The sequence below is a fragment of the Gorilla gorilla genome, chromosome 17 (genome assembly GCF_029281585.2).
Source record: "Gorilla gorilla gorilla isolate KB3781 chromosome 17, NHGRI_mGorGor1-v2.1_pri, whole genome shotgun sequence".
Taxonomy (NCBI): Eukaryota; Metazoa; Chordata; class Mammalia; order Primates; family Hominidae; genus Gorilla; species Gorilla gorilla.
Genome location: NC_073241.2, coordinates 95,992,436 through 96,005,707, shown reverse-complemented (window position 1 = coordinate 96,005,707; position 13,272 = coordinate 95,992,436). Strand labels below are relative to the sequence as shown.

At 35.3% G+C, this 13,272-nt stretch overlaps 1 protein-coding gene across 1 annotated transcript in view; it reads left to right on the top strand.

The window, feature by feature from the left end:
• Positions 1 to 13,272, top strand: part of CDH19 (cadherin 19) — a 362,797-nt gene that overhangs the window by 184,291 nt on the left and 165,234 nt on the right. The gene's annotated exons all lie outside the window — the stretch shown is intronic.

Sequence of the window (13,272 nt, the reverse complement as noted above, 5' to 3'; positions counted from 1 at the left end):
GGGTTTAATATCATAATAACATGAAAGTTAAATTGAACCTCATCAATAGTATCATTGCTCTGTGATGAAATGCACATCCTTAATTACACTTGCTGTGGGCTATGCTTTACACTTGCAAAACAAGTGCCACAAATCTATTTCTATGGCTGCATTGTTTTGAGCCTTAGTTTCTGTGCTCACATTGATAACGGTGCTGTCTGAGAACAGGAAGTCCTCTTCCTCTGCTGTTGCCTGGAATTGCTCTAATTTGTTCTGGTAATGGGCGCCAGATGTCAGAGTATAAAAAGAAGCTGGAACAGGCAAAAAGATTGCCACTCTGACCTTCTATTGAATTCCAAAGCTCTTGCCCTTTTTTGTCTTCTGTGAAAATCAAATATTCACAAACATGTAGAACGAAACGGGGCAAACAGCTTCCCTTCTGTGGAAGCCGTCACAGCAGAAGAGAGATGGCTGCTTGGCACTTCCCTGGAATGAGGACATCTGCTACTGTTCTCTAAGCTGTGTTTTGATGGGGGAGGGCAGAAAGAAAGAGAAAGGAGGAAAGAAAAGAACCTGTAACCTCCACATTCACAGAGTCATCTTCTTTGTAATGACTGCTACTGCTTCAAAATTGCTTTCCCCCCAACTGGGTATTTGGCATCTTCCTTTAGTAAAGATGAAGAATAGGTGTGAGGTTTTGTTTTTCTCTTTAATTTTTTTTTTCTGTAACTACAGGGCTAAAAATGAATTTGCTTGTATAATGCATATCTAATTTATTGCATTTGTCACTTCATTTGTCTTGTTAAAATAGGTTTAAATTTGAAAAATATGCTCAGAGTAAATCAAAGTGAATATAGTCAGATGTCTGCTGCTATTGATAAGAACACAAACTGGTGATAAAGTCTATCAACTAGTACAGGATTTTCATGTCTGTGCATTTAAATTTCATTTTTATTAACTGATTTCCTACAGGATCACAGGGTTCTGGGCAACTGTTTTTCTATTTGTAATGACATTTATATTCCAAAAATTTTTAAGTGATTATGTTTTCTTGCTTCTGTTTCTAAGTGGTATAGTTGCAGCAGGCATATTTATCTTATTTTGTAAAAGTACATTCCCAGGAAAGAAATAGCATATTTACTAAGGAAATAAATGTTTTTTGTTCTTCTCAGGAAAAGTAAGAAATTGTAGAAAACAAGAATTAGCTATTTATTTTGTTTACCAACTCTTTGCCATCCAGGAAGCATATAATAAAATTTGAACATGTAGATAAAGATATAAAATTATTTTATAGTTGTAGTTATTCACTATTTGCCTCACAATGCTGAGAATGATAAAATTTAAGGTCAGTAGGAAACTTAAGGTTTTCTCAAGGATCACTGTCGGTAAAATACACAAGTCCCACTGCACACTTGTTTGTAATTAGGGTAATCACAGCTGTTGGATTTTTTTGTTTGGTTGATTTTTGTTTTGTTTTATAATGATATTAATATTTTGTTTTTAAAGTAGTTTTAGGATCCCAAAAAAATGAATGGGAAGTAAAGGGAATTCCTATAAAAGTCCCCAACCTACACACACACACACACACACACACACACACACACTCCATTATTAATATCCCCACCAGAGTGGTACATTTGTTACAATTGATGAACCTACATTGACACATCATAATCACCCAGTCTATAGCTGATGCTAACACTGTTGGTACTGTCTTTTCTACTGGTTGGGAAAAGTGTATAATGTCATGTACCCACCACTGTAGTATCATACAGAACTGTTTAATTGCCCTGAAGATCCTCTTCTCTCTGTCTATTCACTTCTCTCTGTCTCCTAACCCCTGGCAACTGAGGATCTTCCTACTGTCTTCATAGTTTTGCTTTTTCCAGAATGTCTTATTGTTGGAATCATAATGTATAGCCTTTTGAAATTGTCTTCTTTTACTTACTAATATGCATTCAAGATTTCTCCACCCCTTTTCATGACTTGATTGCTCATTTCTTTAAAGTGCTGAATATTCCATTTTCTGGATGTACCACAGTTTATGTATCCATTCACCAATTGAAGGATATCTTGGATGCATCCATGTTTTGATAATTATGAATAAAACTGCTGTAAACATCCATGTGCAGGGATTTGTGTGGAAATAATTTTTCAACTCCTTTCAATAAATACCAAGAAATACAATTGGCTAGATGGTATAGCTATGTTTAGTTTTGTAAGAAACCACCAAACTGTCTTCCAAAGTGTCTGTACCATTCTGCACTCCTATCAGCAGTGAATGGGAGTTCCAGCTTCCCCATGTGCTTGCCAGCATGTGGTGTTGTCAGTGTTCTGCATTTAGGCCATTCTAACAGGTGTATGGTGAAATTGCGAAGATGTTTTAATTTGCATTTACCTGATGATATATGATATAGAATTTATCTTTTCATATGCTTATTTGCGTCTATATAGCTTTTTTGTTCGGGTTTCTGTTGAGGTCTTGGTCCATTTTTTTGTTTATATTGTTGAGTTTCAATAGTTCTTTGCATATTTAAAATAACTAATCTTTATATGTGTTTTGAAAATATTTTTCCCAGGACTCAGTTTGTTTCTTTTTACAATTTCTTTTCCAAAATGTCAGAAGACTCAAGTGTGTCTTACATTTTCCTAAGATTTTAAATATTTTTGTAAGGTGATTTTATTTTCGTTCTGTACTAATTTCTTCTATTTGGAATTTCCTTGAGAATGACAAATATTCAAGAAATAAGCTCTAAATAAAGACATTGGAAACTTCCAGAAAACTCAATGTTCATAGTTGGCATATCTAATTCTACTCATTGATAATGTATATGTAAATGTCAATTGACTCATTCAGTGCCTCCACAGTGTCTGACAGCATGTTCTGGAGTTTGTTCAGCACTTACTGGAGAACACTGACCTATGTATAGGCCGCAGATGTAGTGACAGGGCCCCAGCAGAGACAGCAGCAAAGGAGTCCTCAAAGCTGGTGTTTATTTTTTTGTGTCAGTTTTAGGACCATGTGTAGCTTACTTGACCTCTTGAAACTTTTCTCCTCTATGAAACAGGATTAATATTTCCTATTTTGTAAATATCCTATAAGGTATATTTGAGAACGCACCCAGAAGACAGTACATATTCTAATAGGTTTTATTGGAATGCATTGTTTTATTTCAGTGCATAAGATTAGCAATCTCAAAGAGTTGAGTGAATCTACACTATTAATTTTTTAAGATGTTTAAATTTTACTGGTTGTAAATGTTACATATATAATTTTGCATTGTTTTTGTTGGTTTTTATAGAGACAGGGTCTCTCTTTGTTGCCCAGGTCTATCTAGAACTCCTGGCCTCAAAAGGTCCTCCTGCCTCAGCCTTCTAAAATGCTGGTATTACAAGCAGAAGCCACCATGCCTGGCCTGGCAGATATAATTATTTACAAGTACTTCCACAGTGTTACACCAAACAGTAAGCTTTAGATTCTGGGTTAACGATAAAAATCACCTAACATAGCTATTTGGACACATTACTTGAAATTGTAGCCAGGCTCAGTGGCTCATACCTGTAATCCCAGCAGTTTGGGAGGCCAAGACAGACACAGCACTTGAGGCCATGAGTTCGAGGCCAGCCATGGCAACATGGCAAAACCCCATCTCTACCAAAAATGCAAGAAATTAGCTAGATGTGGTGGTGCACGCCTGTGGTCCCAGCTACTCCAGAGGCTGAGGTGGGAGGAGTAGGCTCAGTTGAGCCTGTGGGGCAGAGGCTGCACTGAGCTGAGACCACAGCACTGCACTCCAGCCTGGGCCACAGAGTGAGACACTGTCTCTCTCACACAAACACATACACACACAAAAAAACTTGAAAAATGAAAAGGAGAATGTTAACAGCTATCTTACACTTCTCACAGGATATATTGCTATCAAATAACATATGTAAATCTTAAATTTAAAATAATTTAATAATTTGTATATTTCATCGAAATGTTAATTTGTAAAGTGTTTTTGTACTGTTTATTTATTGTGGATGACAGCGATCATGCAGTAAATTGTTCAGGTGTGATGCAGTTAAATCTCATAGAGAACTTTTTTTTTCCAAAATAATCAGTAGATAATGATAATTATTTTCTGCATTTAAAATATTCCCTAGCTAACCTGCACTTAACAACTGATAGAGGTAGGAAGCAGACAAATGCCTTGGCAGATAGCGGCAGGTCCCTGGTGAAACCCAACCGTTAAGCCAGAAACTGTCCCATGCAAATTCTTGGACCAGATAGAGAACCCACCTTCTCATTTGGCGCACTTTCCTCTGATTGAGCCTGATTGAGCCCCATCCTTCACCTATTTTACATATAGCTACCATTTCCTAATTGGTTTTCTGCACTGTCGTGCTCACTTCTGAGTGCTGACTTTGCTTGGAACTTTTTTGCATACTCACAAGCCAATCAGCACACGTTCCCTATTCTGAGCCCATAAAAAACCCTGGGCTCACCCATATTGGGAAACTGTCCTGTCTTCAGGTAGGAGATCCACCCTTCCCACCCCCTCTTTTTGCTGAGAGCTTTCGATGGCCATGTGCCTAATTCTTCCTGGTCATGAGACAAGTACCTGGACCTCACTGAGCTAAGGAGCAAAAATCCCACATCATAATTGACATTTTTTTTACATAATACTTTTTAAAATCGTGCTTCTCATTGCCTTTAATGTCTTGTTTCAGTCTTTCATTTTCTTTCCTGAAGAAGGAAGTATTTTTAGGATATGAAGACTTTCTCTAAACCAACACTCATACAGAAATATTTTCTACTGCAGCATAATGATGGAAGAAATTACCACCATTGGGTAAAGGTTTTTTCTCATCTTGGAAGTCTTTGTTATCACATATATTATCATCATTGAATGCTACAGTAATCTATTAACATTTACTAATAATAGATTTATAGTCAACTTGAATAAGGCATTTTAATATGATCGGGAAATCATTTAGCACTGCCTTTTGGCAACCATTTTGACTCTAAACAAATACATGATTTTGTTGGAAGATGTGAATCATATGCTTATACTTTATGACTACTCAAATAGACAAATAATATAGGAAAGCTAATAATAATACCCCTTCTCACCATCACCCTAGAAATAAATCCAGGAATGGGCATGTGAAAGTTGAATTCTTTTTTAGAAATTTCTAGGGTGAGTTCTATGAAAAAAAAAAAACTTTCTTGTAAGAATATTATAAGGTCCACCTGAATATTATTTATGGCAATATTTGCTCACCTTCTCATACACACCAAAATACATGAGTCTATCTGCAACAAAAGAATATAGAGCCAGGGTCCACAGAAAGAGATGAGATGACAGTTATCTCATTCTCAAAATGAGGCTAACTGCAACTCTGTCTTCCATTGTGAACAAATAATTACTTAATCTTATCCTAGTGGGGTTTCAGTCACCAGCAAAGAAAATCCTAATTAGTACATTTGTATATGAGAAATTCCACAGGATGCTTGGGTAAACAAATATAGAATCCGCCTTCTAAGTGTTATGAGTTAATTAGAGAGGCAGTTTGAATAAAGGTTGATTGTCAGTTAATCAGTATAGTGTTTTTGTGTAAGAGCTGAAAAACCTTTCCCACTGGTTCAGAGGAGGTAGATAAAAGTCTTGAGACAGTCAGGAGTCTTCATGGAATTTGTGGGATTTGATTTAAGCTGAGATGAGGGAGAAGTATTAATATTGGTTAAAACAGGAGAGTCATCTTTCTCCTGAAGTTGAGACACTAAGAAGTATATTCTGATAATAATATAGAGGGATTTGGAATGCTTCTCAAGGAAGCCATGCCAAACTAGGCATCTGCTATAAGGATAGCTTGAAATAAAGAAAAACAAATATTCAGGTATAAAATTGAAGTATTGAAGTCACAGGTTACTTTCTTAGAAAAGGTAGGGCTTCCATAGGTTACCAAGGCTTCTGCACAGCCAGAAGAGCTGCTGTATTCACTTTAACCCCAAAAGACAGAAAAAAGAAGACTAACTTTTGAAAGGCACTGAATATTGAGGCCGCTGGACAATCTTGGCTCCCCCTGAATAAGCGTACGTGGTTCAAGTTTGCTTTAATAAAGGGCATTCACGATCACCATTGTGCAAAGCCAGACTGCAGGGCAGTAGCCAATATCCATTGATTAAAACAGGCTAATCAGGACAGAAGAACCCAGGTGGAACCAGGCAGGTGGGACTCAGCATGTGGGAATGGGACAACAGAAATAGATTAGCCCTTTTGTTTTGTTAATCAAACCTTAATAATGTTTACTCCAGTGAATTGCAGAGTTATTTCAAACAAATCACTTCAATTCATGTCTGTCATTTTAAATGAGAGATTCTTTGCTGTATTTTATCTCAAAGAGATGCAATTATAATTTTAAAATATTAAATGCTATGAATAGTATATTTCCATTTATAAATTTAAGCATGTACATTTATTGATATGTATGCATATATAAATTAGGTATGGAAATACATAGACAAAATCTGAAAGTCAATAAAAATATTAGGAGTAGTTATCTATGAGTAGTGGGATTATGGGTTATTAGCATGAGTTAGTATGAGTTATACTTTTCTGTATCAGAAAAGTATGGTTTATTAGCATGAGTTATTAGTATGAGTTATACTTTTCTGTATCAGGTAAATGTTTAATACATATAAGATGTATATATATATCTTATACTTACAATCAGAAAATATTGATTTTCAGGTAAATGTTAAACACATATATATGTGTATATATGTATAATTATAATCAGAAAATATTAATTTTTAAACCTGAAAACATAATTGATCTTTTTGTAAATATAGCTATAATTACTGCTGTGCACTCTGGCATCTTGGGTTTTCATTCACCCATAGTTAATTTTTTTTATATAATCATAGAGTAGGAGTTTTCTAGCAACTCACAATAACCTGTTGCAAACTCTGGTATGCTGTCTGGTGCTTAGTAGGTTCCCTATGAATATCACCAGAATCTAAATCCAAATCAAACTATGCTTTCAGATCTAACAAGTTGTTTTTTCTCAACCTTAATTTCATTGCTTGAAATTGCATAATAAAAATTGATGCATCCAAAATACATAGAACTCATTTATCCTTTCTGTATTACTTCACGCAAAATCATTGCTGCCAGTCCTCTCAGCAGCAGTGATTGACATCTGGAACAGGCTTTCTCTATCTTTCTGCATTATTGGAGCTGCCATTTCAAATCTCATCTGAAACCATATCTTTTTCTTCAACTTCTATTACTTTATTCCATAATTGTATTATTTAACTCTGTCAAATGCACTGGGATACAGCTTTCTATAAAAGTGGCTTGCATAAAAATGCAATGCAATAGCATACTATTTTGAAATTAATTTCGTAGAAATGACTGCCCCCAGGTTAGAAATACTTTTGTTAATTGTTGTTCCACAATCTAGCTATATAAACCAAGGCAAAGTATTTTAAAAGATGGACCAAAAAAAAAAAATACTGGAAGAGTGAAACGATACTTTTCTTAATTTAAACATTTTCTGAACATAATATTATGTCAATATGTCTATGCTTCTGGGCACCTAAACCAAAAATGTATTTCGTACTTAAAAATAGATACTCTAAATCTGGAGTGGGAACTCTTAGTTTTGAGAGAAAAGCACAGATAATATGCTAATCTCCTCGTATTTGTTTAATTGTTATTTCTACCAGATTGTATGAATTTCATCCAAGATAAAGACATTTTTTGTTTCAAATCATTAATTTACTAATGTGGAAATAAACAAAGATGACCCAAATGAGAAACCAACAGAAAAGTCAAACAAAGCTGATTCATTTAGATTTTGCTCTAGCAAAGGAGTCAGCCACTATCCTCTGCCTTTGAGTTTGGGAAAAACTCAAAGGTGAGTAGAGGGATAGGAAGGTTTCATAGCAAAAAAAGGGAGATGGCAGTCATGGCAGCTGTGTCGGAGAGGACTGGAAGGTATGGGGAAGATGGGGTTGGCTACTAAGAAGTGGGACATCCTCATTTATTCTTCTGAGAACATATTTGACTTTCTCTGGTTGTTCCTAAGTAGGAAGCAGGGGGAAATATTAGGAAAGCTCTAAGTCACTAACCAAGCTCTGATTCTTCTGGGCCGATCGCTGCGGAGGCCGTTTGGCTTCTGAATGATGGCTACAGAGACTGAGTCAAAGTCTCCTTGGCTTACATGGCCTGACTACTATCCATTGGTATATTTAGTCTCTCTGTAAAAAGAAAATAATTTTTAAACAATCAACTAATTAAATAAAATGTCAGCAATAATGATTAAAGAAAGTTTTTCTTTAGATATCTAGTTTAGTGCCAATTTGAAGAAAACATAACAACTAGCAAAATAAAAGGAACTGGATCATAAATGGAAAACAATTGTTGACATGCATAGTGTTTGCACACTGGGAAACAGGAAAGATCATGGCACATAGATAAACAGAAAAGTCCAGTGTCAAATTAACAGTCATTCAGATTTATCCAGGAGGGGTTCGCTGAAGTTGTCTGCTACTAGATCACACAGACGTCTTTTTAAAAGGAAGGCTTATCTGTGGTGAAGGCTGTGAATGTTTTCCTCAGATTACAGAGAAGCTAAGGCATAGGAGAGATTTGATTTTGTTTTCTTTTCTTTTTATTAGAAGGGGAGTATAAACAGAAAACACTTAAACCTCTTGCAGATACTTTAATGAACTATAAAGGACTAAACTATCAGCGGAGAGAAAGGGGGGAAATAGATGGATTAGAATAGTGTCCCTCGAACAGTGTTGTGAATGTTTCAGATGTTAAAATGTAGGTTTTGCTTGGGCAGGCCTGTGGAAGGGTCCTGAGATGACGCATTTCTAAGGAGATCCCTCATGATCTGGTTGGTTGACGAGCCCTGATGATGTGGGTTAACAACTAAACTTTAATCCATGGGTAACAAAGGAAAAGAGAAATACTTCTCTTGGTGATATTAAACTCTCGAAACAAAAACTTTACAACACCATTTTGTATCTTGAAACAAAATCCATTAATGAAATAATTCACCAAAACATGTAGAAAAATAAAGTCAATCAATAAAGTGATCTAAAAGTAATCATAAAAAGGATAAATAAAAGATACTTATAAAAATATAAATTTCAGGCTGGGCATGGTGGCTTATGCCTGTAATCTTAGCACTTTGGGAGGCCAAGGCGGGTAGATCACTGTAGCTCAAGAGTTTGAGACACGCCTGGGCAACATGGCAAAACCTTATCTCTATAAAAAATACAAAAAAATTAGCTGGGTGTGGTGGCACACACCTCTAGTCCCAGCCACTTGGGGGCATGATGCAGGAGGATTGAGTCCAGGAGGTTGAGGCTGCATTAAGCCGAGATAGCACCACTGTACTCCAGCCTGTGTGACAAAGTGATTCTCTCTCTCTCTCTTTCCATATATAATATATATATTATTATATATATATAATATATATATTATATATTATATATATAATATATAATATATATTATATATAAAATATATAATATATATAAATTTAAATATGAAAATATTCAAATATGACCTTAAAGACATAGAATCATTTCACCTGCACCTAAATTTAGTGTACTTATCAGTTACAGATGCGTACAGAATCAAGCATGTTGCTTTAACACCTGTGGTGTTTCTGTTACTAACATATTTCTATGAAATATTAAACATTTTTGAGAATGTTCTGAATGAAAAAATTATCACCTTACCTCAGTTTACACAGGGTTCATATTAAGTACTTCTGAAATGCATATATGTACAGTCAGGCATCACTGAATGAAGGGGACACATTCTGAGAACTGTGTCTTTAGATGATTTTGTCGTGTGAACATTGAAGAGTGTACTTACACAAACCTAGATGGTGTAGCTTACTGCACACTTATGTTATATGGTAGAGCCTATTGCTTCCAGGACACAAACCTGTATAGCATGTTACTATACTGAATTCTGTAGGCAATGGTAAATAATGGTATTTATGTATCTAAACATACTTGAACATTAAAAATGTACATAAAAATATGGTTACATAAAAGATTAAAAAGGGTAGACCTGTATACTATACTCACCATGAATGGAGCTTACAGGACTGGAAGTAGCTCTGGGTGAGACAGGGAGTGGGTGGCGAGTGGACGTAAGGCCTAGGACATTACTGTACACTACTGTAGACTGTAGAAGCACTATAAAGTGAGGCTACACTAAATTTATTTTAAAAAGTTTTCTTCCTTAATAAATTAACCTTAGCTTACTATAACTTTTTTACTTTGTAAACTTTTTAATTTTGTTTAACTTGATTCCTTTTAGCTTAAAACACAAACACACTGTACAGCTATACAAAACTATTTTTTATTTATGTTCTTTCTTTTATTTTAAGTTTATTGAATTTTTTACTTTTTAAACTTTTTTTTTTTTTGTCAAAAACTAGGACACAAACACACAAATTAGCACATTAGTCTAGGCCTACACAGAGTTAGATAATCAACGTCACTCTCTTCCACCTCCACATCTTGTTCCACCTCCACGTCTTGTCCCACTGGATGGTCTTTTGGAGCAATAACAGGCTTAGAGCTGTCATCACCTGAGATAACAATGCCTTCTTCTGGGAGTTTCTCCTGAAGGTCCTGCCTACGTAGAAGGAATGTACCCTAAAATAATGATAAAAGGTATATAGTAAATACATAATCCAATAACATAATCATAACAACATAGCATAAATTAGGGATATTGGCTCACTTGGTGATGGAGGCTGAGAAGTCCCAAGATAGGCCATGTGCAAGCTGGAGAAGCAGGGGAGCCAGTAGCATGGCTCAGTCCAAGTCTGAAGGCCTCAGAACCAAGGAAACTGATGGTGCAACTCTCAGGGCTAGAACTTGAAAGTTTGGGCATGAAACGGGAGAACTGGTGTGAGTCCTGGAGTCCATGAATCCAAAGACCCCAGAACCTGGATTTCTGACATCTGAAGGCTGGAGAAGAAGGGCATCCCAGCTTTGGAAGACAAAAAGCAAGAATTCTCTCCTCCTCTGCCTTTTGGCCTCACTCAGGCCTCCAGCTGATTGGATAGTGTCTGCCCACACTAAGGGCAGATCTTCCCCATTCAGTCCACCTGCTCGCTAGCTAATCTTCTCCAGAAACATTCTCACAGACACCACCTGGAGCAGCCCAATCATTCCAATCCAAAGCAGAAGCACCTGGCTTTCTCCTTCAGAAGAAGAGGAATGAGCTCGGGGCCTGCTGAAGCATTGAGAATTTTGCTTTTACTTATGAAGTTATGTAACTTTTTCTAAATAAATATTGTTTCTTTCTACATATAAAACCTATTAATTTTATTATTAAAAAATATATATCTTGACAGAAACATTTGTCAGCTCCAGGTAACCTACAATTTGGTCAGAAGGTGAAAAGACATTTGACAATTTAAAGTTATATATTTCTAGATTTTTTTTCTGTTTTCATACTTATGAATGTGTATAACAATATAGTTTGCAAAGGGATAATATAAAACTATGCACATTATCATGAAAAATATTTTAACTTTTAAAAGCAAAATATTTGATGTATGCAACAAAAGGCATATTTTTAAAATTTATTTAAAAAGACAACAAAATTAGCATCCATTAATTTATCACACAAATTAAGAAAGTATATAATGAATTTTCAATGGGAAATCCTAATTATTTTACCAACCACATTTTTAAAAATTCTCAAGTAGTTTTTTAGCATATATTTTATCCATGAGAAATACGATTTTTGCTGTATACAAATTGTAAATTCTATCATTCTGCATCCTGCTTTTTCAAATCAATATTAAATATATAAGATTCAGCAAATTTGATTTGTGAATGGGGGCATTTGTTCCCTGCTACAAAGTATCCCACCATATTATCTACAGATCACTTTATTTAAATTTGAAATATTCCTTTGCCACTTATCATTCTCATCTTTTCCCCATTTTTATTGCTTTCATAACCCTCTAATATTTCATATAATTAATATATTTATTATGTTGATTTTTAAAATTTTCTTTATATTCTCATAAGAATGTCTCACTAAAGCAGGTATTTTTATTTTGTTTACCAATAATCTCAAACGTCAAGAATTTTGCTTTATGCTATGTGAGTTTAATATGTATATTTTGAATAAATTAACAAATATAGCATTCTTTTATATTCAGAAAAGTTAGGATGATTTTCTTGTATGGATATGTAATATACAGTAGTACGTATATACTCCAGTCACAGTATCTACAGTTTCCATGCAGATCTGATTATTCTTCTGATAATGATCATCATTCTAATTATATGTACCAGGTCTGTCTACTGGTGCACATGGATAGGAATTTTCTGCAGTGTATACATTGGTTCATAACATTAAGCAAAATTGGTTCTAGATATTTATTCAAGGTAATGGAAACAGACTTACTGACTGAATGAATTAGGTATTGAAGAAACTGAGAGTAAATAGGGATGACTTGAACCTCTTGGCCTAAATAACTGGAAGTAAGCAGTTGTCATTAATTGAGATGGGGAAGAAGTTTGGGAGATGTGATTAAGCGCTTACTAATGCAAATGTTATATTTGAAATGGCTTTTGGATATCCACCTAGAGAGGTCAAGTAGCAGGTTGTATATATAATGTTTAGATTCCAAGGAAAAAGTTTAGTCTGGAGACATAAATATTGTAATCATCAGCATATATATGGTACTTAGAGACACAACTCTAGAAGAGATCAACAAGGAAGTAGATCAATATGATACTATATTAATGGCTGATACCTGAGACTCCTTAATGATGGTCAGGGTAACAAAGGGAGCTGGCAAATTAGAATGAAAAGTAGTGGCCTGAGAGGGAGGAGAAAAGCAAGCAGGGGCGGAGTCCTGGACACTCAGTAAAACAGGAAGCAAACTCATCAGCTGTGAGTGGAGATGGAGGAGGAGGGCTTGAATATTTGAGGAGACAGAAGAATGGGTGGGAATACAGCTGGAATTGGGGTATGATTCATGAGTATCAAGAATGGTCTCCTTGGAACTATGGTGATGAGTTTAATTTGAGGTAAGTCAGCTTAGTTGCAAATGTTTTCTTCAGATTTACTTGGAGGTTTATAAAAACTTGGCACAGAATTAAACGTAAACTGAGTGGGAGTTTGTAGGTGAGTAGGAATATGAGGTATTTGCTGATGCTGAAGAGCTTGATGCGTAAGTGGTAGAAAGGATAAAGGAAATTGGGATTAAGTACCAAAGCTGTAAGGATAGGAATGCACA